We start from the raw sequence: 24,830 nt of genomic DNA on the forward strand, positions 1-24,830 counted from the left end.
CGCATAACATGTATGACATCAGTTTATCACCAGTCGTTTTTGCGTAGCTGGTTTCCATCTATATTTTTGCATTGGTAGCAAATGTTGATAGATTACAGAATAGTGAAACCATAGAAAAGTATAAATATACATTCAAGTATAAACAAATTCAACCTTTGGTCTCGGGGGTTGAGTGTTGTGTTCACGGGAGGCTTTGGTGGTTCTACTCTGGGATTTTGGGTGCCAGTTAGGATCTGTTGTGGGCTTACCCTGTTGGGTTGCGGGTGCAGGCCTTTGTGGGGTCTTCCCTGTATGCTTTGCTGTTGGGTTCCCCCCTCGGGTTTCTATGTTGTTCTAGGCTTCCGTTGGCCACTTGTGAGGGCTATGGATCCCATAGTGTAGTGAGATTCGGTTTTGTTAGGGAAAGTTCGTTCAGCCATGGATCTCATATTTAGTAAAAGTGGTGTGACGTTTCGTGGACCTGGGCTGAGAGTCTGTCCATTTCAATGGCTTCCCTAGTCTTACGGATAATTGTGGACAATGTGGGGACCTCAGGGGTGCCCCAGAGTTCTGCTATTGCCCTTCTGGTTGCCAGGGCCGTTCTATTCGTTAGTTTGTTTTGGGCTCTAGCTAAGGGTTCCCAGGGTTGGATAGGAGCCATATCCATGGGTCTAGGGGGATGTCTATGTGAAGTAAGTTGGAGACCAGACGGGCGACCTCTGCCCATAGTGGTGCTAGTTTTGGGCATTGCCACCATTGGTGAATGTATGTTCCCCTTTGTCCACACTGTTTCCAGCAGAGTTCTGTGTCAGTCTTACCCATGTGGTATAGTCGTGCGGGAGTTAGATACCATCTTAGTAGTGTTTTGTAGGCCTGTTCCTTGTGATTGACACATATAGAGATAGAAGTCGTTGCCTCCCATATATTCTGCCAGTCTGTCGGGTCCCCCGGTGGTCCCAGGTCCCTCTCCCAAGCCGCCACATAGGCCATTGCTCCTGGGGGATGAGCAGTAATTAGTAATATGTAGTTGTCTGTGATCTGGCCCTTGCGGGCTGGGTTGTGTATACATGCTCGTTCATATGGTGCGCGTCTGGTGGTGGCTGCTGTCCTGTTTTCCGGGAGTTCCAGAAAACTCTTTAGCTGTATGTATCTGAAAAAGTTGCATGTGTTGTATGGTGTGTGTTGTTGGGGGAGATCTTTGTACTGCAGTAGTTTTCCTCCTTCAAAGAAGTGGTATATCCTAAAGAGGTCGTTATATTCATAGTGTGCAAAGTCTTTTGGGTTCAAGCCTGGGCTGAATGCTTTGTTGCGCAGTATGGGTGTCAGTGGTGACGGGTTATTGACAATAGGGAATTTCCGGGTGAGTTTGTCCCAGGTGCTGATCGAGTTTGATCGAGTTTTGCAGTGGCGGATCCGGGGGGGGGGGGGGCAACGGGGCAATTGTTCCCCCCAGAGAAAATAGTGCAGGGGCTCGGTCGGGTGCTACAGCCCTTTGGCTGACCGTGCCCCTTTAAAGTTGCAGGGAGTGCTGGTAGGAAGTGACTGTTACCAGGCCCGGACTGGCCATCGGGCACACCGGGCAAATGCCCGGTGGGCCGCGATGGCCGCGGGCTGAGGCCGGCAGGGGAGATCACAGGATCTCCCCTGCCAGCCCCTGCAGGGCCAGCGCTACCCGAGCACCGGCCCCGCTGTGTGCCTCCATGGGCCGGTGGGCAGATCAAAGATCTCCCTCACCGGCCCACAGGCACTGACATGCTGCCACCGGCAGGAGAGGGAGGCAGGAGAGAGGACTGGCGGAGCTCTATCCAGCAGCTCCGCCGGGTCCTCTCGCGAGGTCTGAGAGTTGCCGCGGTTAACGCGGCAACGCTCAGATCTCGCGAGAGTGAACTCTAGCCTGCAGGCTAGAGTTCACTCTCACCTCTGGACCACCAGGGAAGGAAGCATGGCTCCCCCCCCATGGCAGAACGGCTCCCATCATGGCAGAACGGCCCTCCTCATGGCAGAACGGCTCCCCCCCTCCCAGGCTAAAGGTAAGAAGGGAGGGGGGGATATAACTTTTATTTTAATTTTATTATTAATACAAAAATATATATTTTAATTTAAATACAAAATACATTCACACACACACACAACCCCCAAACACACACAGCACCCAAACACACACAACACCCCCAGCACCCCCAGACACACACAGCACCCCCAGACACACACAGCACCTAAACACACACAGCACCCAAACACACACAGCACCCCCAGACAGACACAGCACCCCCAGACACACACAGCACCCCCCACACACACAGCACCCCCCACACACACAGCACCCCCAGACACACACAGCACCCAGACACACACACAGCACCCCCAGACACACACAGCACCCCCAGACACACACAGCACCCAGACACACACAGCACCCAGAAACGCACACAGCACCCAGACACACACAGCACCCCCAGACATGCACACAGCACCCCCAGACGCACACAGCACCCCCAGACGCACACAGCACCCAGACACGTACAGCACCCAGACACGCACTGCACCCAGACGCACACAGCACCCCCAGACACACACAGCGCACCCTCAAACACAGCACACTCCCATATATATATATATATATATATATATATAATAACCCTCAGTGAGTTAACAAAGAAAATTAGAAACCTAGAATGTGACGGCAGATAAAAACACCCTCACACACAGCACCCCTCTTACATACACACACACTGCGCCCCTCACACATACAATAAGTCCAAATATATATATATATATCACACACACACACTACAGCACCCCTCACACTGCACCACTACACATATTACGCTCCAGATACACGCTAGATCCCTTACCCTATATGCACTCTTAATCCTCTACACACACACACACACACACACACAATCTCCTATACACACTCTGGGTCCTTTACACACTAGAACTCCTACACACACGCACACACACACACTGCATTCCTTGTCAGCAAACACATACAACATTCTCTAAACACAACCTCTCTACAACCCCTACACACACTACGTCACCTATACACACACACACTGCAGCCCGTATACACACACTCACTACATCCCCTATAACACTATGCCCTCTATACACACACTCTCTACAGCCCCTAGCCACACATATTACACCACAAACACAAATTAAATTGACCTATTTACACAATACCACACCACACTGTACACACACGCAATCCCTCAAGCAGGCTGCAACACATGCACCATACACTTTCCTGGCCCTTTTGTTCTCTGGTATCCCACTTGTGGAGACACCAGAGACAATTTAAAAGCAAATACAGCGCAAGCATGTTATTAAATTTGCTTGCGCTGCGCAGAACAAATTCAGGGCCTTTTTCTAATGCCAGAGCTCTTCAGCGCGGCTCTGCGCATTGAACCAACATGCTCACTTTGAGAGGGGGCGTGCTTGTAATTAGTGGTGACAAAACACACACTCTCTGGCCCCGCCCCCTTAAGGGGCCGCTCTGATTGAAAAATGCCCGGGCCTAATTTTTTTCCCAGTCCGGTCCTGACTGTTACTTCCTCCCAGCATACAGACCGCACGGGCTGAGAACACATAGGATGCAGCTGGGAGAGAAGGAGGAGAGCTCTACAGCTTCATACTCCAGCTTCAGACTCCCATCTGGATCAGCCAGCACCAGGAAGTCACCTCCCTGCAACCAAAAGGTATTAAAGCGGGGGGGGGGGGGGGGGGGAGTGTCTGTGTTTATCTGTGAGTGTCTGTGTTTATCCATGAGTGTCAGTGTGTATCTTTGAGTGTCTGTGTGTATCTGTGAGTGTCAGTGTGTATCTTTGAGTGTCTGTGTGTATCTGTGAGTGTCAGTGTGTATCTTTGAGTGTCTGTGTGTGTCTGTGAGTGTTAGTATGTATCTGTGAGTGTTAGTGTGTATGTTTAGGTATGTGTACATCTGTGTGTGCCAGTGTGTATCTGTGTGTAACTGTGAGTGCCTGTGTGTATGTTTAGGTATGTGTACATCTGTGTGTGCCAATGTGTGTATCTATGTGCCAGTGTGTTTATGTGCAGGTATGTGTGTGTATTTGTGTGCCAGTGTGTGTATATGTGTATCTATGTGTAGGTATGTGTATCTGTGTGTGTGCCAGTGTGTGTAGGTTTGTGTGTGTGTATCTGTGTGTGCGCCTGTGTAGGTATAGGTTTGTATCTGTGGGTGTGCCAGTGTGTGTGTCTGAAGGTATGTTTGTATCTGTGTGTGTGTTATTGTGTTTCCATATAACTGTTTGTGGCCGCATATGTGTACAGCCTCCTATCCCCTAAACAAGAGTCCCCTATTTCTCAGCTGCAGCTCTTTTCACCCCCTCTAGCCCACTTCAGTGCCCCTCCCGAGATTTAGTTCTGGATCTGCCCCTGTAGTGTTAGAGGTATGGGCGGTGGTGTGGGCCGGGAGTTTCGTGGGACCCTGAGGTATAGGGAGGGGAGGTCAAAGCCAAATATGTAATGTTGTAGGTCCACCCAGCGTTTAGTCCCCGTGGGGGCGTGTAGGTGTTGTATCTGTGTGAGTTGGGTAGCGTGGTAATAGTGTTGTAAGTGTGGGTAGGCCCAGGACGTACTTGTGTGTTGCTATCCTCCTTACCTCTTCCTCATGGTTGCCATTTGTTTGTGGTAACCCGAGATATTTGTAGCTGTTCTCTACATCTCCTATTTGGACTTCTGGTACTTGAACTCCTTCTGTCTTGATTGTCTTCCCTCTTTTTTCTATAATCCGCCCATACTTCTCTAGTCCCAACAACATTCTGATGTCCTCTCTCATTCTTGGCATACAGCCTGATGTCGTCCATGTAGAATAGGTGGCTGATTGTAGCTCCGCTATTGAACCTGTATCCACTGTTCTTGATGACCTGGCTGAGTCCTATGCAGAACAGCATTGGGGATAGCGCATCACCTTGCTATACGCCACATTTGATGTTCATTTGTGTTATTGTCCTATGTGACGGAACGCTGGCACTCCGACTGAGTACCTCCGCCAATCGATGCTCATAGTGCTCGCTGAGGACTCCAAGCACTCCAACCGACACCATCAGCACTGCTGACCCCACTTCCAGCGATACAGCTGCGCCAGGGTCTCGCCGTCTCCACCCACACTGGATCCACGACCAGGATCCAGCTCCCAGTGGGTGAACCTCTCCTAAATCCAGAGAGCATAGCAGGAACAAATCAAGCTATTGGGAGAGCTTACTCTGCGGAGTAAGTGATTATAGCAATCCCCAGAGTGTAGGTATCCCTTCCCCCAAACACGAGCCAAGGCTTCAAGTAAGGTTAAAGATGATCTGACTTTAATTAACACACACAGACTTTTATGCAAGTCCCCATGCAAGGGGACATCCCACAGGGAGGGACAACATGTAACCAATACTGTACAGTAAGACAGAAGGCACACCCAGCACAAACACATAAAATCCTCCCCTCTGCCTGTGATATAATTACTGAACACAATGGGTTAATGTAATTTATCACAGGCAGGAAAAATATACTTTTTACAGCATATTCATAACTTCTTAAATATACATCACATTCACATAAATTATATATTCACAATCAATCCATTCAGGGGAACAACATATCTCAAAATGGCATGAATCAGACCAGGGGTTCAGAAGTTAGTAAAGTATCTTTTGGGCCTGGCTGGCAGCATGGCTATCTGGCCCAAACCGGTTTTACAGAGCCCTCTATCCTGGAGACAATGGGGAAAATAATCCAATAATATCCAGGGATAGAGGCAGACTCCATTGAGCACATGTTACCAGTAAAACACAAAAGGATACAAAAATACATAACTCCTATCATACTGAATTGAACGGGCCAAATCTCCCAGGGTCCATAGTCACAGGGCAAGAGGCGGGCAAGCAGTCCTCTCCAGGCCCAAGTGGCGAAGGGCACTTCGTCACATCCTAGAATTGGTTTTCCACTTGGTCTGTCTGGTCTACCAATAGTTGGTGTTTCGATTCTCTGGTGTTGTTTCCAATATCCCACTGAGTAAATATGCACACCAATCTTGGAATCTACAATGCCTAACAGGACCTTCCATGTTGGGAGGCAGGTAAATGGGTCGGTAGTTGGATGGTGTTGTTACCTTGGGAGGGTCCTTTATGATCAGTATTGGACACTCTTGGATATATCTGACTGTGATGGTGACTAGAAGCTCTAGCATGTGTATATTTAGCGACCACTGTGTGTTTTGTGTGTATGTGTGAATGTGTATATATCTAGGGTGTGTATGTCCTATGTAGCGTGCACATATGTTTGTACATAGGTGGTAAAGTTTGTGTGTGTGTGTGTGTGTGAGTGTGAGAATTGGGGATCTAGTGTTTGTGCATAAGGGGTATTGTGTGTATTCACACAATGTGTATATTTGGGGTGTAGTGTGCACATGTGCAGGGGTTGTAATGTGTATATGAAATGGAATGTGTGTATAATGGTATAGAGCGTGTAGTGGGTTTGTATAGGAGGTATAGATTTGGTGTATATGGGACACAGTGTGTGCATATTGGGGTAGTGTGTACTCAGGGCCGGCCTTAGGGGTGTGTGAGCTGTGACAGGAGTGCAGGGGAAGCTAAAGCAAGTATCCGGGTGGAGGATTTCACTATTCTCCACCAGGGTATATGAAAAAAATTGTGCGGCAGAGCTTACCGAGTGATGGAGGCGGAGCTTAATGAGAGGCAGAGGCAGGGCTAATATGGCAGCAGAGGTGGGGTTAAAACCTACCAGAAGCCCATGGTAATAACTGCTGCACAGAATGGGGGAAGCAGGAATGAGCATGACTGTGTGTGTGTCTGACTGTCTGCCTGTGTGTGTATGACTGTCTACCTGTTTGTGACTTTAACTGTGTCACCTGATCCTGATCAGATATCAGCAGGGTATATAAACTCAGCCTCGCCCTGTGATCTGGATCAAGTCTTTGATCGTGTTGTGTGTGTTCTGTACCAGTGTTCCTGTGTATTGATTCTCTGCTTATTATTGACCCCGGCTCCTGGCATCGTTTACTCTGACCTCTGGCATCCCTTGACTCCGGCTATTCCTCATTGTTCCTGTCCTCTGGCATCCTTTGACCTCGGCTATTTCTTGACTATCCTGCTGTTTAAGTCCTTGCCTGTGCTGCATTTTGGAACTTCATCCTGCACAGCCCCCATGCATAGATCCATAGGCCAGGTGAATTCTTACCTGACCACCTTGGCCTGTGGCTATTTGCAAGGCTGAGCATCATATCTGCGCTACAGACTCCCAACTCAGGTAAGACCGCGACATAAGACTTGATCAATATGGAGTCCGCAGAGATGAGCTCACCCCTGTTCCAGCAAGTGTCCAGCCTGACCCAGACTGTTTCAGAGCTGCAGCGAGAATTTTTTAACCTGCTTATCCTGAACCGTTTGTCATCATGCCCGATCGATTTGATGGTAGCCGCACATCCTTTCAGTCCTTCAAGATAGATTGCGAGGTGTTGTTTTCTTTAAAGCCTCGAACATATGTCACAGATTTCATCAAGGTCCAAGCGGCTATTAACCTGTTGTCTGGACGCATCAAAGAATGGGTTTACCAAATGTTGATGACGAAGAATCCTGTCCTTGTCAGCTGGGAATCCTTCACTACTGCTATGGACTCGCAATGCAAGACCACTGTGTCAAAGCCTGTTCCACGTACCAAAAGACCCCAGATTCTTAGAAACCAAGAAACCCAGTACCAACGCTACACCCCAGTGTTGCCTCCTTACGATCCTATTCCTAGGAGAACACCCTGAGGAACCTATGCAAATAGGACTCATCCAATGCAAAGTGACGCATAAGTAAAAAGACCGGAGGAGAGGCCATGGACTATGTTTCTATAGTGGAGAAAGAGGGCATTTCATCTCTCTCTGCCCAATTCGTCCACCTAGGCAAAGACCTCTTCTACTGGGTGCCCTACGGACTTATCCAGTCAACTCTGAGATACAGCCTAGAAGCTGCCACGGTTGCTGCCAGCCATGTCCCTGTTCTGTAATACAGAAGGGTACTCAGACTGTAATGAATAACCTACCCAGTACCCCTGAGAGATCTGAACCTCCGTCGGAAAATATTCATGTTAGAGTTGGTACCATCACCACTTCATGTCAACCTAAAGAGGAGTTACCTGGTTCAGAGAATAAGACTCCTGAGATCAAGGTACTTGCCGCTCACACCGAATCCTTGACCGATCTTTTTTTTTTTTTTTTTTTGACAATCTTTATTTTTCATTTTAGTTCATGTTGTACCAAACATTGAATAAACAGAGATTTCAAGTAACAAGTGCCGTGCGCTACCCCCACACTTTCGCTCCCCTGATCTGGAGTAGTGATCAATACTTTTTTTTTTTTTTTTTCTGTCAATCTGATTTTTATTAAAGGCATAAAGTATGGGATACAGAAAAGAAATCGGAGGAAACGTTTAAGCGATTTACAGCATAGGGTTGGTACGACAATACGCAAAGTTAGAGTACATTTCCAGATTTTCAATGCCTCATTTTTTTATATGTTGTGTAGTTAAACTCCAGTTTGAAAATACAAGCTATGGTTCAAAAGATCCGGGTTGGTAACTCGCTAGGTCATGTTAGTCAGGTGTCAGGAGACACCTGGGTGAGAAAAGCATTGGTTACTTATGCTAGGTATATGTTAACTTCAATATGCCAGCAGGTCTAGCTAGTTCAGCGTCAGTAGGGCTGGTCGGGTATGTTAAGCTATGAACTGGTTATGGTCTTTGGGTGTCTGAGTAAGGTACACGCTTTAAGAGTTAGAGTACATAGGCTACAGCAACGATCATAAGATTACTCGCTGAACATAGACAAGTTAGGTCAAGTAAATAGAATAAAATAAAACATTGCTATCCATCAAGAGTGTCATCTATACTGAAGCTGAGTTACGTTGTTTAAACAGCAGGACGAACAGGAAAGGAAAGGTAAACCATCTACCTGGCACACTATGTTATTGTGAGTAGTCATACCCACAAAAATACAACAATTTGCCTGCTATATTGTCCACCAAGAGTCCATAGTTGTGTGCGGCATGTGGTGGGGCTGCGGGCTTACAGGCCATCCATCAGCCAATACCCCTGCTGGGAAAGTCTGAGCCATGTGCCGGACGGGTCAGCGAGAGGCCGGTGAGCCGCTGGTGCAAGGAAGGAGTACTCCAGCCCCAGGCCGGAACGAAGGCCAGCACCTGTTGTCCACGGACTCGTGCTCTCTTAGTCGAGGCCGGTGATCAATACTTTTAGTGCGCGTGAGTTTTGTTGGACCTTAAGTGGTCCAGCTTTGCTACTTTGTATTTGCCTTGCCGTTCATATCGTATCGGCCATTGAGTGAGCCGAGGCAGCGGCATCTTTCGTGGTGCCTGTAGATTCTATTATAGGGGGTGCTGCCAAGCGGAGGTGGAAACTCGGGGGCATCCCGAGTCCACCTCTAACATCAAGGCATTTTGGACATAGGTCCCACTCCTCCAGTCACCGAATTTGTTGGGGGCTCACAAACCCAGCCAGGGGGTGTGGTTATGTGAGTGCTATCGTATACGTTTCCGTTTCTTTGGTCGAGTCGTGAAATGTGGCGTAGTGGTCATGTTAAGTGGATATGCTGTCCCTCCGTCGTTGTCGTCAGTATGCTGAGAGTGGCTGTAGGGATATGTGACTCCTAATTGCGGTGTCTCGCTCCGGGGATGTGTGAGCCGGTTGGCAGCCCGTGAGTCAGTCATAAACTGATCTGTCTCCCCCTCCCATGCCACCGTCGTTACGTCTGAGTGCAGGAAGGGGGGGGGAGGATGGGGTGTCAGTCACACCCTTTATTTCCGTCTGCCCTGTGGAGAGTTCGAGGAGTAATGATTTGCAGGGTGTAGAGCGTGTCATGGTCAGCGAGGAAGGGGTGAGGGGGGGGGGAAGGGGGGGAAGCGGGGGGGAGGGTGTGCAAGCTCGGCTGGGAAGCGTGAGTCCACCGCCGCCCGCCGGCCCGTGGCTCGAGTTGTGCCCCTCGGTGCGTGCGACTCCCGATGCGGCTTTCGGAGCCCTGCGGGCCATGTAGTCTATCCAGGGGCCCCATAGGCACGTGCATTTCTCTCCTGTGCCGTGCAGGTCTGCCGTGAGTCTTTCCATGTGGAAGATTTCTTCCACTTTCTCCGTCCACTCCTTCATCGTCGGCACCAGCTGCGTTTTCCACTTGGTGGGAATCAGGCTCTTAGCAGCATTCAAAAAGTGTCTCGTTAGGGACTTTTTGTATCTGCCCAGTGGCATCCCAGTGTGGTGGAGCAGCAGTGGGAGGGGCTGTAGCGGGATGTCTGAGTCCAGGATCTCCACCAGTTTTCGGTGTACTTGTTGCCAGAAAGTGTGTATGGGTGGGCATTCCCACCAGATATGCAGATCTGTTCCATCTGCCGTCCCGCATCTCCAGCACTGGGCTGTCGGGGTGAGGCCCATGCGGCACAGTCTAGCCGGCGTCCGGTACCAACAAGTCAGGATCTTGTAGTTGAGCTCCCGGATTTTGGTGTCAACCGTTCCCTGGTGGGTCAGGGTGTGGATCTTCTCCCAATCGGCCTCTGTCAGGACAGTCCCCGTGGCCTGCTCCCATTGTGATTGATAGGGGCCCGGCGGCGGTCGTGTGGCCCGTATGAGCTCAGCGTAGAGGACCGAGATGCCCCTTGGCAGGTGCGCTTTCTAAGCGCACAGGGACTCGAACGGAGTCAGATCCCTGTGTAAGAGCTGCCGTCCCGGTAGTGTGTGGCAGGAACGTCGAATCTGGTGGTATCGAAATTGCAGCAATCCCGTAGCCCGGGCTTGTGCCAGCAGGGTCTCGAGGGGCTGGATTTGACCATTTGTACACCAGTCTCTCAGATGTAGCCCGTCTGGGCGTCCCAAACCCTCCACATCTCTTGGTGCCAAACCTCCCGCTATATCCGGGTTATATACCACCGGCGTCAGGGGAGACGGGCCGGTGGAGAGGTTCAGTTTGTACCGCAGGCCCGACCACACCCGCAGGGTGGCCGCCACCATTGGATGTTCACGGATGTCTCTAGTCTGTAGGGGCCGGGGCAGCCACGTCACCAGCGGGAGTCGTCCATGAGTCTGCGCACGTTCTAAGTGGATCCAGTGTTTGTCCGTTTGAGGTACATGCCAGTCAATTATGCGGTGGAGATGTGCGGCATGGTAGTAGGACTGAAGGTCCGGGAGTCCCATGCCTCCCCGATGCTTTGGTTGAATCAGCTGCGTGCGTCTGAGTCTTGCCGACCCAGCCTTCCAGACAAATCTTCGGATGTCCGTATTCAAAGTGTTAAAGAAAGCCTGGGGGAGTCGAATCGGGATTGTCTGAAAGAGGTACAAGAGTCTCGGAAAGAGGTTCATCTTGATGGCATTGATTCTGCCGAACCATGATACACATGATGCGCCCCATCGTAGCAAGTCCGAGCGCAGGATTGTTTGTAGTGGCAGAAAATTTTCTCGGTAGAGCGCACTCAGGTCCCTCGTCAGCCAGATGCCGAGATATTTGATGCGGTGTGTGCACCACTTGAAGGGGAAGTTTTCTTGTAGTTGGGGCAGCATGCCCGGGGGCAGGCGTAGGGGAAGCGCTTCCGACTTTTCCGCGTTTAGTTTCAGATTAGACAGTCTCCCGTAGATCTTAAAGGCGCTGAGAAGGTTCGGCAGGGTGGTCAAAGGGTTCGCGATAAAGAAAAGGAGGTCATCAGCGTACGCTGCTACCTTGTGTGTTCTTCCCCCTATCTCAACTCCCGCAACATTCCGATCCTGCCTGATGGACTCCAGGAATGGCTCCAATGTGAGGGCAAACAAGAGCGGGGACAGGGGGCACCCCTGCCTCGTTCCGTTCCGAATAGCAAACGCGGGGACAAGGCGCCATTGATCCGTAGGCGGGCCCTTGGGGTTGTATACAGGGCTGTTATCCACTGCAGCGCGTGCGGGCCGAAGCCCATTGCTCTCAGGGTTTCGCTCATGAATTGCCAGTCCACCCGGTCAAATGCCTTCTCAGCGTCGGTCGAGAGAAGGAGGCCACCCTGTCCTGCGCTCCTGCTGGCGTGAATGATGTTGAGAGCTCGGACTGTGTTATCTTTGGCCTCCCGGCCTGGGACAAAGCCCGTCTGGTCCGGATGAATCAGATCCGGGGGCACGCGGCCCACCCTCAGAGCCAGGATCTTAGTAAATAGCTTGATGTCAGCGTTGAGGAGGGAGATGGGTCCATAGCTAGAGCACACCGTAGGGTCCTTCCCTTCTTTCGGAATGACTGCCACTGTTGCCATGAGAGTATCCCCTGGGAACTGCCCCCCTTCCAGAATGGAGTTCAGGCCTATTAAGAGTTCAGGCATGAGGATCTCCTTGAAATTCTTCAGGTAGCTAACTGGTAAGCCATCCGGGCCTGGTGCTTTATTGTTTTTAGCGACCTTCAGAGCTCCCAGCAGTTCTCCCTGAGTGATTGGGGACTCCAAATCATCTTGTTGGGACTGCGTGAGCTTCCTGTGCACGTGTTGTTCCAGATAGTCCCTCATCTCCGATGCTCTCACCCGGCCCGCTGCTATCCCCCCTGCAGTCGGGAGGCTATAGAGCTTGGTGTAGAACTCTTGGAATTCTGCGACAATGCTGTCCGGCAATCTCGTGAGGGCGCCTCCCTTTGTCTGGATCACGGTGATCTGAGATAGTCTCCGTTTCTTTTGTAGCATTTTGGCCAACATGCGGCCGCATTTGTTGGAATGCTCATAGATGTACCTGCGTGACTTGCGTAGTGTGAGAGTCAGTTTTTGTGTGAGGAGTGACTTCAGGTCTCTTCGCGCTTCCAGTAGCGCCCGATATGCATCGTCTGAGGTGGTCGCCTTATGTTCCCGTTCTAGGTGCGCGGCCCGTGCATATAGGTCTGCCACTCGTCTCTGGTGTTCCTTTTTGCGCGTAGTGCAGAGTTTGATAAAATGGCCGCGGACTACGCATTTATGCGCCTCCCATCTCACCAGCGGAGCGACGTCCGGTGTGGTATTGGTTTCGAAGTATTGGAGTAAGATGGCCGCTGTGTCTGTGAGCACCAGCGAGTCCCCTAGAATCTGTTCGTTGAGCCTCCATTGCGTGTTGCTGGGCTTGAATAACCGAGAGCGGATCGTGGTCAGGATCGGGGAGTGGTCCGTCCAGACCGCCGGTTGGATGTCGCACGTTTGGAGGAGATGGAGATATTCTTGGGATATCAGGATGTAGTCCAGGCGGCTGTAACCTCGGTGAGCTGTGGAATAATAAGAGAAATCCTTCCCCTCCGGGTGTAGGACCCGCCAGGTGTCCGCCAGGCCCGCCTCACGGAGCGCGTCTCTCGTGACCTTTCGGCATGTGTCCGAGTGCGCAGAGCGTCCCTTGGACGTGTCCCAACGGGGATCCAACGGGACATTAAGGTCTCCCGCCACCACCAGGAGCCCCTCCCGGAAACGGTCCAGCAGCCTCAGAGTTCTTGTGATAAAGCGGTGTTGATTCACATTAGGGGCGTACAGGGAGGCAAACGTGTATTTTTTGTCCGCAATGGTGCCTTTGAGAAACAGGAAACGCCCATTCGGGTCCGCCATCTCCTCAGCGCAGAGGAACGGTGTATGTCGGGCGAAGAGAATCGCCACTCCGGCTCTTTTGGAGTCTGGGTGATTGGCGAAGAACCCAGTCGGGAATCGCGCGTCCCGTAGAGTGGGCGGGGCTGGTCCCTGAAAATGGGTCTCCTGCAGGAACGCCACCAAAGCCCTAGTGGCCCACAGAGTCCGCAGCAAGTGGGAGCGTCGCTCCGGGGAGTTCAGTCCCCTGACGTTATTAGTCCAGAGGCGTAGTGGGGCAGGGCTGAACCCTCCGCCGTCCGACCGAGCCATCCGGTTCTCAGCAGGGAAGGGGTAGGGCAAGGGGCAGGGGGAGCCACCGCAAGCGGGGCCGGGAGGGATGCACTGACCAGTGGGAGGTAGTCGGGTGTCGGGGAGGTGTATGGAGTCAGTCCAGATAGTCCGTCTACTATACGTCCGTGTCCAGTAGTGGGAGAGAAAGAAAGGGCCTTGACCGTGGGGGAAGAGGTACCCGTCTAAGGGGAGTCCCCACCCCAATATGTGACTCCGCCCTCGTGTCCCTTCCCGTTAGTGCCCGCAGTCAGCCCTATGGGGTCGTGCGCGGGAACCGCGCAGGCAATTGGACTATGTCCCTCACGTGCAAGTAACCAGTACAAATTATTCAGTGAAGGGAGTAAAGTAAGGTCCCAGGTACTCTCCCATTCCTCCCCCCCGGCCTTTTGCTGCAGTATTGAACACTTTCTAATAACTAGGTTGATAATTGGTTCTAAGAACAAAAACAAAAATTGCAAACACAGTTCGGTTGTGAGAGGGGAACCGCTCCGGGGTCACCAGGGTCTCGCATTGGGGGTTCGGCTCCATTGCAAAGCGGCTAACCGCTCCAGGATCAGGGCATATAGCTCTCCAGCTTCAACTCCCTCCCAACAGCCACCCCCTCCCCCCACCCGCCACAGCAGCCCAGTCCCAGTTCATCCCCAGTCCAACCCCATAATCTCCGTCACAGAGCCAGCTCCCACCCCCCCATACCCCACCCCAAGCCCCTAGGGCAATGTAGGCCGTGTAGTGCAGAGAGCAAAGGAGGTGGAGAAGAAGGGGCGGGGGAGAGAGGACAACACAGCGGGGGGGGGGGAGAAAGAGGGGCAGCAGGGGAAGGGCAACCCACTTTGCGCTAGCTACATCCCCAGCGTCCATTTCCCAGATCCAGTGCCAGGTCGAGATGTCTGCCGCTCCGCAGGCCGCCAACCACCCCACCTAGCCTTCTATTCCCCCTAGGGTTCATGACCCCCTCCATCCCTGGCGAGTCCCCAGTACCTGATCACAAGCTCGGTCCCCTCAGTGTCTGAGGCGCCTATTCCTCTGCTCCGGCGGGGCCTCCCCACATCCTCCTAGGGGGTTCGCTCTCCTGCGGTCTCAGTGTGTGTAGGCCTTGTTCTTCTTGCCTGCCCCTCGGTGCCAGCGGTGTCTCCAGCAGCCAATTCCGGATTCGGATAGGCGGGATGCGGAGGGTCCTCAGCACAGAGACAACGTCGTCGGGCCAACGGATGTGGAGCCAAGAGTTGCCGTTCTTGACCTGTAGGCTGAAGGGGAAGCCCCAGCGGTAGGCAATGTTCCTGTCACGGAGGGCCGTGGTCAGTGGACGAAGTGCCCTCCGCGCATCCAGGGTCAAGCTGGAGAGGTCTTGATAGAGTGCCACTTCTGCACCCTGGAAGTGTATCTTATCCATGCCTCTAGTTGCGGACATCAGGGCCTCTTTCAGGCTGTAAGCATGGAGGCAACATAGGACGTCTCTGGGTCTCCCATCTTGGCGCTGGGGACCAAGGGCTCGGTGTACCCTGTCAAATTGAATGTCCGTTGGGGTCTCCCTGCCCAGGATGTGGGTGAAGAGGGCCCGGACAGTCTCCTGCAGAGGAGTGGAGTCCTGCTCCGGTAAGCCACGGATCCGGATGTTATGCCGGCGGCTCCGGTTCTCCAGGTCTTCTACCTGGCGGCGCATGGTGAGTAGGAGATTGCCCTGTCGCGTGGTAGCCAGTTCTGCAGCTCTGTGTTGAGTTTGGCTGGCTCGCGCTTCGGTTTCCAGGGCCTCCACGCGCACCTCAACAGTGTTTAGGTCCGCCCGCAGGGACGCCAGCTCTTCCCGCACCGCTGCCCGAAGTTCCTGTATGAGGCTCCCGGTGTCAGTCTTCTTGAGCATGCAGCCTGAGATTGCTGCCAGTTCCTGGCGGATTAAGGTGAGTGCGTCCTCCTCTCTGCCTCCCTCTGCACTTGTACCCGGTTTTCCCGCGCCCGGAGTGGCCAGCGCCATCTTGTCGGGTGCAGTGTTAGCTCGGGACTCAGGTTGCGAGGACACGAAGTCATCCATCGTGCCCGTTGGTTTTCGCGGGGAAGTGCTCAGGGACATAAGCTTCTTGTTCCGAACCATTCTCGGTGAGTGTTCAGCACAATTATCGCTTGTTTTAGCGGCCCGGGGTGAGGAGCTGGAGCGTTACACTTCTATCACCATGCTCGGTCCGGCCACGCCCCCTCCTTGACCGATCTTAACCTCTCTCCAGTAGTTCCTGAAACATCTGCTCCTTTTTTGGTGGAGAAAGATCCTCCTCCTGGCTGTACCTACGCCTCGAATGGGACTCTAGTCCGTAATGAGGACTTACACATTTTTGAAAAGGCTCTACAGGCTATGCCCTCCGCTCCTGCTGGCAAAACCAGAGCCAAGAAATCTAAAAAGTGACCTATTGGGCCGTAGTTGCTTTTCTTTGCTCACCTGAAGCAGGTTTGAGGAAGGGGTACTGTCAGGATTTGAACCTGAGTATTTGGTGGTTCTGGTCCTGCTCCCTACCTCTGAGCCACAGTAGCTTTGTTTCTTACCAGCTATTTCAGTTCTATTGATCCTGGCTTGTCTGCAGCACTGGGGGATGGCCCTTGTCGATAGCCTGATCAGATATCAGTAGGGTATATAAACTCAGCCTCCCCTGTGATCTGGTTTAAGTCTTTGATCCTGTTGTGTGTATTCCGTACCAGTGTTCCTGTCTATTGATTCTCTGCTTCATATTGACCCCGGCTCCTGGCATCGTTTACTCTGAGCTCTGGCATCCCTTGACTCCGGCTATTCCTCGTTGTTCCTGTCCTCTGGCATCCTTTGACCTCGGCTATTCCTTGACTATCCTGCTATTTGAGTCCTTGCCTGTGCTGCGTGTGACTGTAACCGTGTGTGACTGTCTGTGTGTGACTGTAACTGTGCCTTTGTGTATACCGTGTGTGTGACTGCAACTGTGTGTGTGTGACTGCCTGCCTGTACCTGTGTGTTGCTGTCTGCCTATAACTGAGTGTGTGCATGTGTCTGTGCCTGTCTACCTCTGCCTGTGTGCGTGAGTGTCTACCTGTAACTGAGTGTGTGTGACTGCCTGCTTGTAACTATGTGTGTGTGACTTCCTGCCTGTAACTGTGTGGGTGACTGTCTGTCTGTAACTGAGTGTAGCGGTCTGCCTGTCTGTGTGACTGTCTGTCTGTAACTGAGCGTGTGTGACTGTCTGCCTGTAATTGAGTGTGTGTGACTGTCTGCTTGTAACTGTGTGTGTGTGTGTGACTATCTGCCGATACCTGTGTGTGGGACTGTGTGCCTGCCTGTAACTGTGTGTGTGACTGTCTGCCTGTAATTGAGTGTGTGTGACTGTCTGCTTGTAACTGTGTGTGTGTGTGTGTGTGTGTGTCTGTCTGCCGATACCTGTGTGTGGGACTGTATGCCTGCAACCGAGTGTGTGCCTGTCTGTAATTGAGTATCACAGTAATAAGTGACATACTTAGTCTGCCCCTCTGGCCTGCATGTCTATTGGCTGCAGACCAGTAGTAGCTGTCTTCCAAGCTCCGGCCAATCAGTGCGTTGCTGTGGATTGAAGCCATGACACTGTAAATGCCTGAGCTAACGAGACAGTTACTCATAGTCTGCACCTGGTGAAGGGTGCAGACCAGATTCCCAGCACACTGGAACACCAGAGATTAACATTCCCCCCCTCACTGCAAGGAAACAGGAAAGGGGGTTTAATTAATCCCCTATAAAAACACTACACCCCTATACACACACACACACACACAAAAACATGGATGAAGGTGTATGACTGGGGAGGATGGGGGTGCACAATGAAAATTTTTCATATAGGGCGCCTAGTGGCCTAAGGCTGGCCCTGTGTGTACGACTGTGTATGCAGTGTGATGTGGTTATACTAATTTAATTTTACATAATAAAAATAATAACTTAATTCATTATTGAATAAATATTAAACAAAAAATAAATATCCTCTCATTTGTTGCCTTTCAGGTAGTGGGATCAAGCTAAAGCCTGGTGGTCCAGTGGGCTGGGTAACCAGTGCACACCAGTCTGCTCCTCCTAGAGGTGCAGACTTTTAGCAAGATCCCTTGTTTCTACTTCCGTTCTCTAGGTTTTTATTGTGACTTAGGCAAATGAGGAGTTTGCCTTATTTGTTTACAGTAGCATGCTTGGAGGTATAATAATCTTCAATATTTAAAATCCATCCTTCTGCACTTGGAGTTCTGTGCTTAAAAGGACACTTGGGATGATCTAGATTCAATTTTAATGGTTAGGATTTCCAGTTCAATGTCTTGAAGAGGTGCTAATGAGTAAACAGTTTCCCCCTGGAACAGTAAGGAAGGGGGAGCATGACTGCTGCCCAAGATTGGAGGCTGGGTTAAAATGGATACATTTGTGGTCCTTAAGGAAAGGGAGAGGGAGGGGACTCACCAGTCAGCAGGATAAGTGAGGGCTCCTGACTGTTTTTTCTCACCTGACTGGCCCTGCAATTCGAAGAAGAAACATTTAGGATAAAAAAAAAAAAATTGATTATCACCTAAACGGTGAATTTATACAGACATTAACAGTTAGATTGCGGCTGTCATGGCTGACACTGGAGCTGCATTGCAGAGACTCCTGCAATCTTACCTGGAGACCCACGGACAAGGGGCCATGGAGGAGCTGGTGTCGGGCGTGAGGAGTGTCCCCCAGGATGAGATGGCCGGTCAATCTGCATCCCGAGACGGACGGAGGGCCAGGAGATCGAGGCCTCCGTCGCGTCTTTCTCCAAGTCCTGTTCGGTGCCAGAGGAGGGAGAGAAGTGGCGGCTCGGCCGCGCAACGGATTCGGTGTCCAGTACCCGGGAGAAGGAGGATCCGTGCGAGTGATGGCGTTGGTGTGCAGGTCCAAGATGGCGGCGGAATCCAGGGTGAAGAAAGGGCGGGAAGATCGCGCTCCCCGCGCACTTCTCTTCCGGCCCGCCCGGAAGTCGCGTCAGCACGTTCGGTGCGTGACGTGGACGCGGCCGGAAGCAACGTCAGCACGCAAGGCGCGTACGTGACGGCACCGCGCAGGAGAGCGCGGCCGTCACAGGCCTTGCGTTCCAGCGTGGTTCCGGCAGGAAGTGAGCCGGGAACCACGCGAACAGCGCCCAGGAGGGCAGCCGGAGGGAGGAGAGGCGACAGTGCAAGCATCAGCACCCTGGAGAGTAGATTGCGGTCGGGCCAGGAGGCCGGCCGTGGATCACCTCAGTCATCAGGATCCAGTTCCTGTTCGGAGGAAGGTGATGCCCAGCATCCTCAGCCGGCCAGCGGTGAGTGTTGCGCCAGCGCTTGGAATGCGCTAGCTGGGGATAGTGTGGGTAGTGAGTTCAGGGGTCAGGAAGTACTGGGGTTACTTAGAGCTGTTTTAGATAGGCTTCCAGGGGTGGGCTCCTTGGTGTCCCCAGTTTCTGTTCCTCTTCCCACCCAGGCCCATGACCAGGATAGGGGTGTACAAAGTTTATGGGGGTCAATGTTGGTTTCGTTATGACCAACAATTTCGCCAGAAGATGGCGGTGTGTTCAGGTATGGACTTTGGGGTCCAGGACGGGAGCCTGTGGCTCTTGCTGATGACCCCCAGTCATCCGTCCCCCTTTCCGGGAGCAGCCGGCGCGCCGTCCAGTGCGCCGGCTGGGCAGCGCAGGGGAGTCTGCTGGCTCTACAATGAGAGTCAGTGCAAGTGGTTTGGATCCTGCCGCTTCAAGCACGAGTGCTCTCATTGTGGAGGGGCCCACCCAGCGCTGCGCTGCTTCAAGAAGGGCAAGCACGGGGGGAGACCCAGTAGGGAGGATCTCCCTAGAGCTGAGGACGCCAGTGAGCGTGCTAAGGATGCGCCCTTGGCTCGACCGGTACCCTAGGCGTAAGGATGCAGGGGTTCTGCTGGAGGGGTTTTCGACAGGGTTTTGGATTCCGTTTGTTTATTCGGATTCCCCTTCGCTGGCGGACAACCTGCGTTCGGTTGTAGGAAAAGAGGCTATTCTGGGGGATAAGTTGGGGAAGGAAATTCGTTTGGGTAGGATGGCGGGTCCGTTTGACACGCCTCCATTTCCCAATTTGCGGGTGTCCCCGCTGGGGTTGGTTCCTAAGAAAGAGCCGGGATCCTTTCGTCTCATTCACCACCTGTCCTACCCATCGGGTGGGTCGGTGAATGATGACATTGGCAAGGAAGAGTCACACGTTCGATACGCCTCGATTGATCGAGCTTTAGAGTTGGTACGGGAGGCAGGGCAGGGAGCGCTGTTGGCTAAGTCGGACATCGAGTCTGCTTTTCGACTGCTCCCGGTCCACCCGGACTGTTTTCATCTGTTGGGTTGTCGGTTCCAAGGTTCATTTTACTATGATATGTGTTTGCCAATGGGCTGCGCTATCTCTTGTTCCTACTTTGAAATGTTTGCGTCTTTTTTGGAATGGGTGGTCGCTCGGGTTGCAGGGATAGAGTCGATAACGCATTACCTAGACGATTTTCTGTTTGTGGGCCCACGGGAGTCGGATGACTGCGTGGTGCTCTTAGATTCCTTTCGAGCCGTTGCGGCGGATTTTGGCGTGCCAATAGCGGTCGAGAAGACGTTGGGGCCAGTGGGAGTCCTGTCCTACTTGGGTTTTGAGGTGGACACGGGGAGTATGGTTTTCCGTTTGCCGGACGAGAAACTACATCACCTGCTTCGGCTGGTGGATTCGGTGAAAGGGGCCAAAAAAGTACAGCTGCGGCGGTTACAGGCCTTGTTAGGGCATCTGAACTTTGCCTGTCGGGTATTGCCGATGGGCAGGGCCTTTTGCCGTCGCTTGTCGTTGTCGACGGTCGGAGTCAGGCAGCCGTTTCACTTTATTCGGATTACTCAACGGCATCGAGAGGACCTGCAAGTTTGGAGTTCATTTCTGGGTAGGTACAACGGGCAATCCTGCTGGCTGCGCCCGGCGGTGTCCAACACGGATTTGGAATTGTACACTGACGCGTCTGGGTCCGTGGGTTTCGGGGCCTACTTTCAAGGGCGGTGGTGTGCGGAAGCCTGGCCCCGCCAATGGCTAGAGACTGAATTGGTGAGTAACTTAACGTTTCTGGAGCTCTTTCCAATTGTGGTGGCGGTGGAGCTCTGGGGTGTTGAGCTGTCGAACTGTAAGGTGGTGGTGCACACGGACAACATGAGTGTGGTCCATGTGATCAACCGATCTTCGTCTTCGTCGCCTCCAGTGTTGTCGCTCCTTAGGCGCCTGGTACTGCTTAGCTTAGCACATAATTTGTGGTTGGTTGCGCGCCATGTGCCTGGGGAGCAGAACATTATAGCCGACTCTCTCTCTCGGTTTCAGTGGGACCGGTTTCGAGTGGCGGCTCCCGAGGCTGCGCGGACTGGCACCTCGTGCCCGGCGGGCATATGGGACCTGGTTTCCACCATTTGAGCCGGTTGGTGAGGGAGTCGTTATCTGAGTCAACGTGGAGGTCGTATTCTGCGGTATGGCGGAAATGGAGGGATGTCTGCAAGGGCAGTGAGGCGTCTTCGGACGAAGGTAGGTTGGGAGCGACTCTTGGCCTTCTTGGAGTTACTCTGCGAGGAGGGTAAGTCGGCAGCAGCGGCCGATAGGTCGTTAGCGGCACTGTCTTTTCTGTTCCAGTGGTGTGGGTGGCAGGATGCTACCAAGGCATTCTGCATCTCGCGGGTTATGAAGGGCTGGAAGAAGGGCCGTAAGCGGGACTCTCGGCGTCCAATCTCCTACGAGATCTTGGGCAGTCTCCTGGAGTGTCTGCCCCAGATTTGTGTCTCGGCCTACGAGGTTCTCCTGTTCCGGGCCGCTTTTGCTCTCTGCTTCTTTGCGGCCCTTCGGATAGGCGAGCTGGTGGCTCCAAGTACACGAGCGCCAGGTGCCATGCAAATCACTGATCTCAGGGTATCGACGGGCGACGTGACGTTGCTCGTTCGAAAGTCTAAGACCGATCAGGGAGGCGAGGGCGCATCGGTGCGAATTCAGGCTACTGGTGAGCGGTTTTGTCCGGTTCGGTTGGTGAGGGAATTCTTGGAGGTTCGTGGATCGGAGGCGGGGTCCCTGTTGCGACACCGGGATGGGTCATCACTCAGCCGGTTTCAATTCGCCAGGGTCCTCCGGGCAGGTGTGGTTAGTATTGGGCTGTCTCCAGGTTTGTACACCACGCACTCATTTCGAATCGGGGCTGCCACGCAGGCTAGTCAGCTGGGCTTCCCCGCAGAGGCGGTCAAGCGTTTGGGGCGCTGGCAGTCGGGTCGGTACCGGCTTTATGTGCGCCCCCATTTGCTGTAAACAAGTGGCAACAGTTATGGTTGTTTGTTATTTTCGTTGTAGGTCCTTCTCCTCGATTTGTCTGGATCGTGGGACATTCCTTTGTTTATTGGGCTGCTAGGCGAACGGAGAATAGACCCTATGGCCGTAACCTCGGTTTATCATACGAGGTAGCACGGGTACGTTGGAGGGGGATTCGGGGTTTGTCCTGGGACGGGTTATACGCTGAATTGGTGCAGCTCCGGGGCTGCGTATCAGGGCCGGTTACCTTGGTGGTTCACGCGGGCGGGAACGATGTCGGACGGCGACGGTCAGTGGATCTGGTTCGGGCAATGCGGCATGACGTGGCCCGCTGTTTTGCGTTGTTTCGGGACCTGACCCTCGTCTGGTCCGAGATCGTTCCGCGCCCGGTCTGGCGAACCGGTGGGCATGGTAAGGCGTTAGATTACCAAGGGCAAGGTTAATATGTCCATGGCCCGGTTTGTGCGCCAACTGGGGGGTATAGTAGTCCGGCATTTCGAGTTAGAAGGGGCTAATGATGATGTAATGAGACGGGATGGTGTTCATTTGTCCCCCATTGGGTTAGATATCTTCAATCTGGGTCTGCAAACTGGAATTGAGGCAGCGCTGTCGGCGGGGGGGCGCGATGCCCGCGCAGCGTAGTGCGCAAGGTGGCCATCGCGGTGGCGGGTTTCCCTGGACAGCGCAGAAGAAAAAAGGAACTTTGGGGAGACGACAGCCTGCACGGAGCTGATGGCGAGGAGCCGGCTGTCGAGGCTCATGTTACAGAATTTGGGAGAACTGCCTGTTGGGAAACACCCAACAGCTGGCAGAGTTGGACTAAGTTGAAATTGTTATATTAAATAAAGCTGTGGCCGTTGCCCTTACCCACAAGAATGAGGTGTCACGTGTATTATTGGGGGGCAACGGGTTTTGGTCGGGGACTGGTTGGGTCAGCAGTCAAGTTTCCCCCTGGAACAGTAAGGAAGGGGGAGCATGACTGCTGCCCAAGATTGGAGGCTGGGTTAAAATGGATACATTTGTGGTTCTTAAGGAAAGGGAGAGGGAGGGGACTCACCAGTCAGCAGGATAAGTGAGGGCTCCTGACTGTTTTTCCCACCCTCCCACCCTGTTTCTGGTGTTGTGGCTTGTGTCTTGTTTTTGTTCTTTGTGTTGTCACAGCTTGGCGGGTTTCCCTGGACAGCGCAGAAGAAAAAAGGAACTTTGGGGAGACGACAGCCTGCACGGAGCTGATGGCGAGGAGCCGGCTGTCGAGGCTCATGTTACAGAATTTGGGAGAACTGCCTGTTGGGAAACACCCAACAGCTGGCAGAGTTGGACTAAGTTGAAATTGTTATATTAAATAAAGCTGTGGCCGTTGCCCTTACCCACAAGAATGAGGTGTCACGTGTATTATTGGGGGGCAGCGGGTTTTGGTCGGGGACTGGTTGGGTCAGCAGTCAAGTTTCCCCCTGGAACAGTAAGGAAGGGGGAGCATGACTGCTGCCCAAGATTGGAGGCTGGGTTAAAATGGATACATTTGTGGTTCTTAAGGAAAGGGAGAGGGAGGGGACTCACCAGTCAGCAGGATAAGTGAGGGCTCCTGACTGTTTTTCCCACCCTCCCACCCTGTTTCTGGTGTTGTGGCTTGTGTCTTGTTTTTGTTCTTTGTGTTGTCACAGCTTGGCGGGTTTCCCTGGACAGCGCAGAAGAAAAAAGGAACTTTGGGGAGACGACAGCCTGCACGGAGCTGATGGCGAGGAGCCGGCTGTCGAGGCTCATGTTACAGAATTTGGGAGAACTGCCTGTTGGGAAACACCCAACAGCTGGCAGAGTTGGACTAAGTTGAAATTGTTATATTAAATAAAGCTGTGGCCGTTGCCCTTACCCACAAGAATGAGGTGTCACGTGTATTATTGGGGGGCAACGGGTTTTGGTCGGGGACTGGTTGGGTCAGCAGTCATGTTTTCTGTTTTCTGCGGAGTGGCTTTCCAGTTGTGAGTGTGATGAGCTTCGTGATGGCTGCCAATTTAAATGTTGTTTTTAAGTGGTCTTATGTTCTGGAGCATATTTATTTTTTAAAAATCTGTCTTTTTGAGTCACTAGAAACTGTAAAAGAAAGCAGAAAACAAATAACAAAGACTGTATAATCGAGCACTGATCATGAGAGCTTAAATAGATGAAAAGTAATTATGAATTTAATAAAACTTGACAGAATAACAGTGTGATTTTATATCTATACCCAAAGAGGAGACAGTGCAAGTTATATATGATAACAGAATATGACAGTAAATTAGGAATCAGCTATCTTGCTGCGTGTCTCAGCTGTAAGGATTCGCGAAAAACAACTGTTCCATGCTTTGATTTAATTATATGGTTGCTAGTTTAGTCCACTCTTATATATATGTTATGACTGAGGAAAAGAACAAGGATGCAACAAGATGGTAGTATCCAATTCAACACAGTATCTTATAGGCGCAGTCCTACTCGGGAATAGTGGTGGCAGCTAAAGGGATATCTCCAAGGTGGCAGGGGAGAGGTGCATAGATGTCTATCAATATTTGCAACATTAACTGATTAGCTCTTTTGTGTGCACCTTGGCTTGACTGTGGTTATGGTCCACATGGCACATTGCAAATATATAATTAATAGGGACTCACAGCGTTTATTTCTCAATATAACATCATGCAATGTGGAAAGAATTCTGCTCTGT

This window comes from Pelobates fuscus, chromosome 1 (assembly GCF_036172605.1).
Source record: "Pelobates fuscus isolate aPelFus1 chromosome 1, aPelFus1.pri, whole genome shotgun sequence".
NCBI lineage: Eukaryota > Metazoa > Chordata > Amphibia > Anura > Pelobatidae > Pelobates > Pelobates fuscus.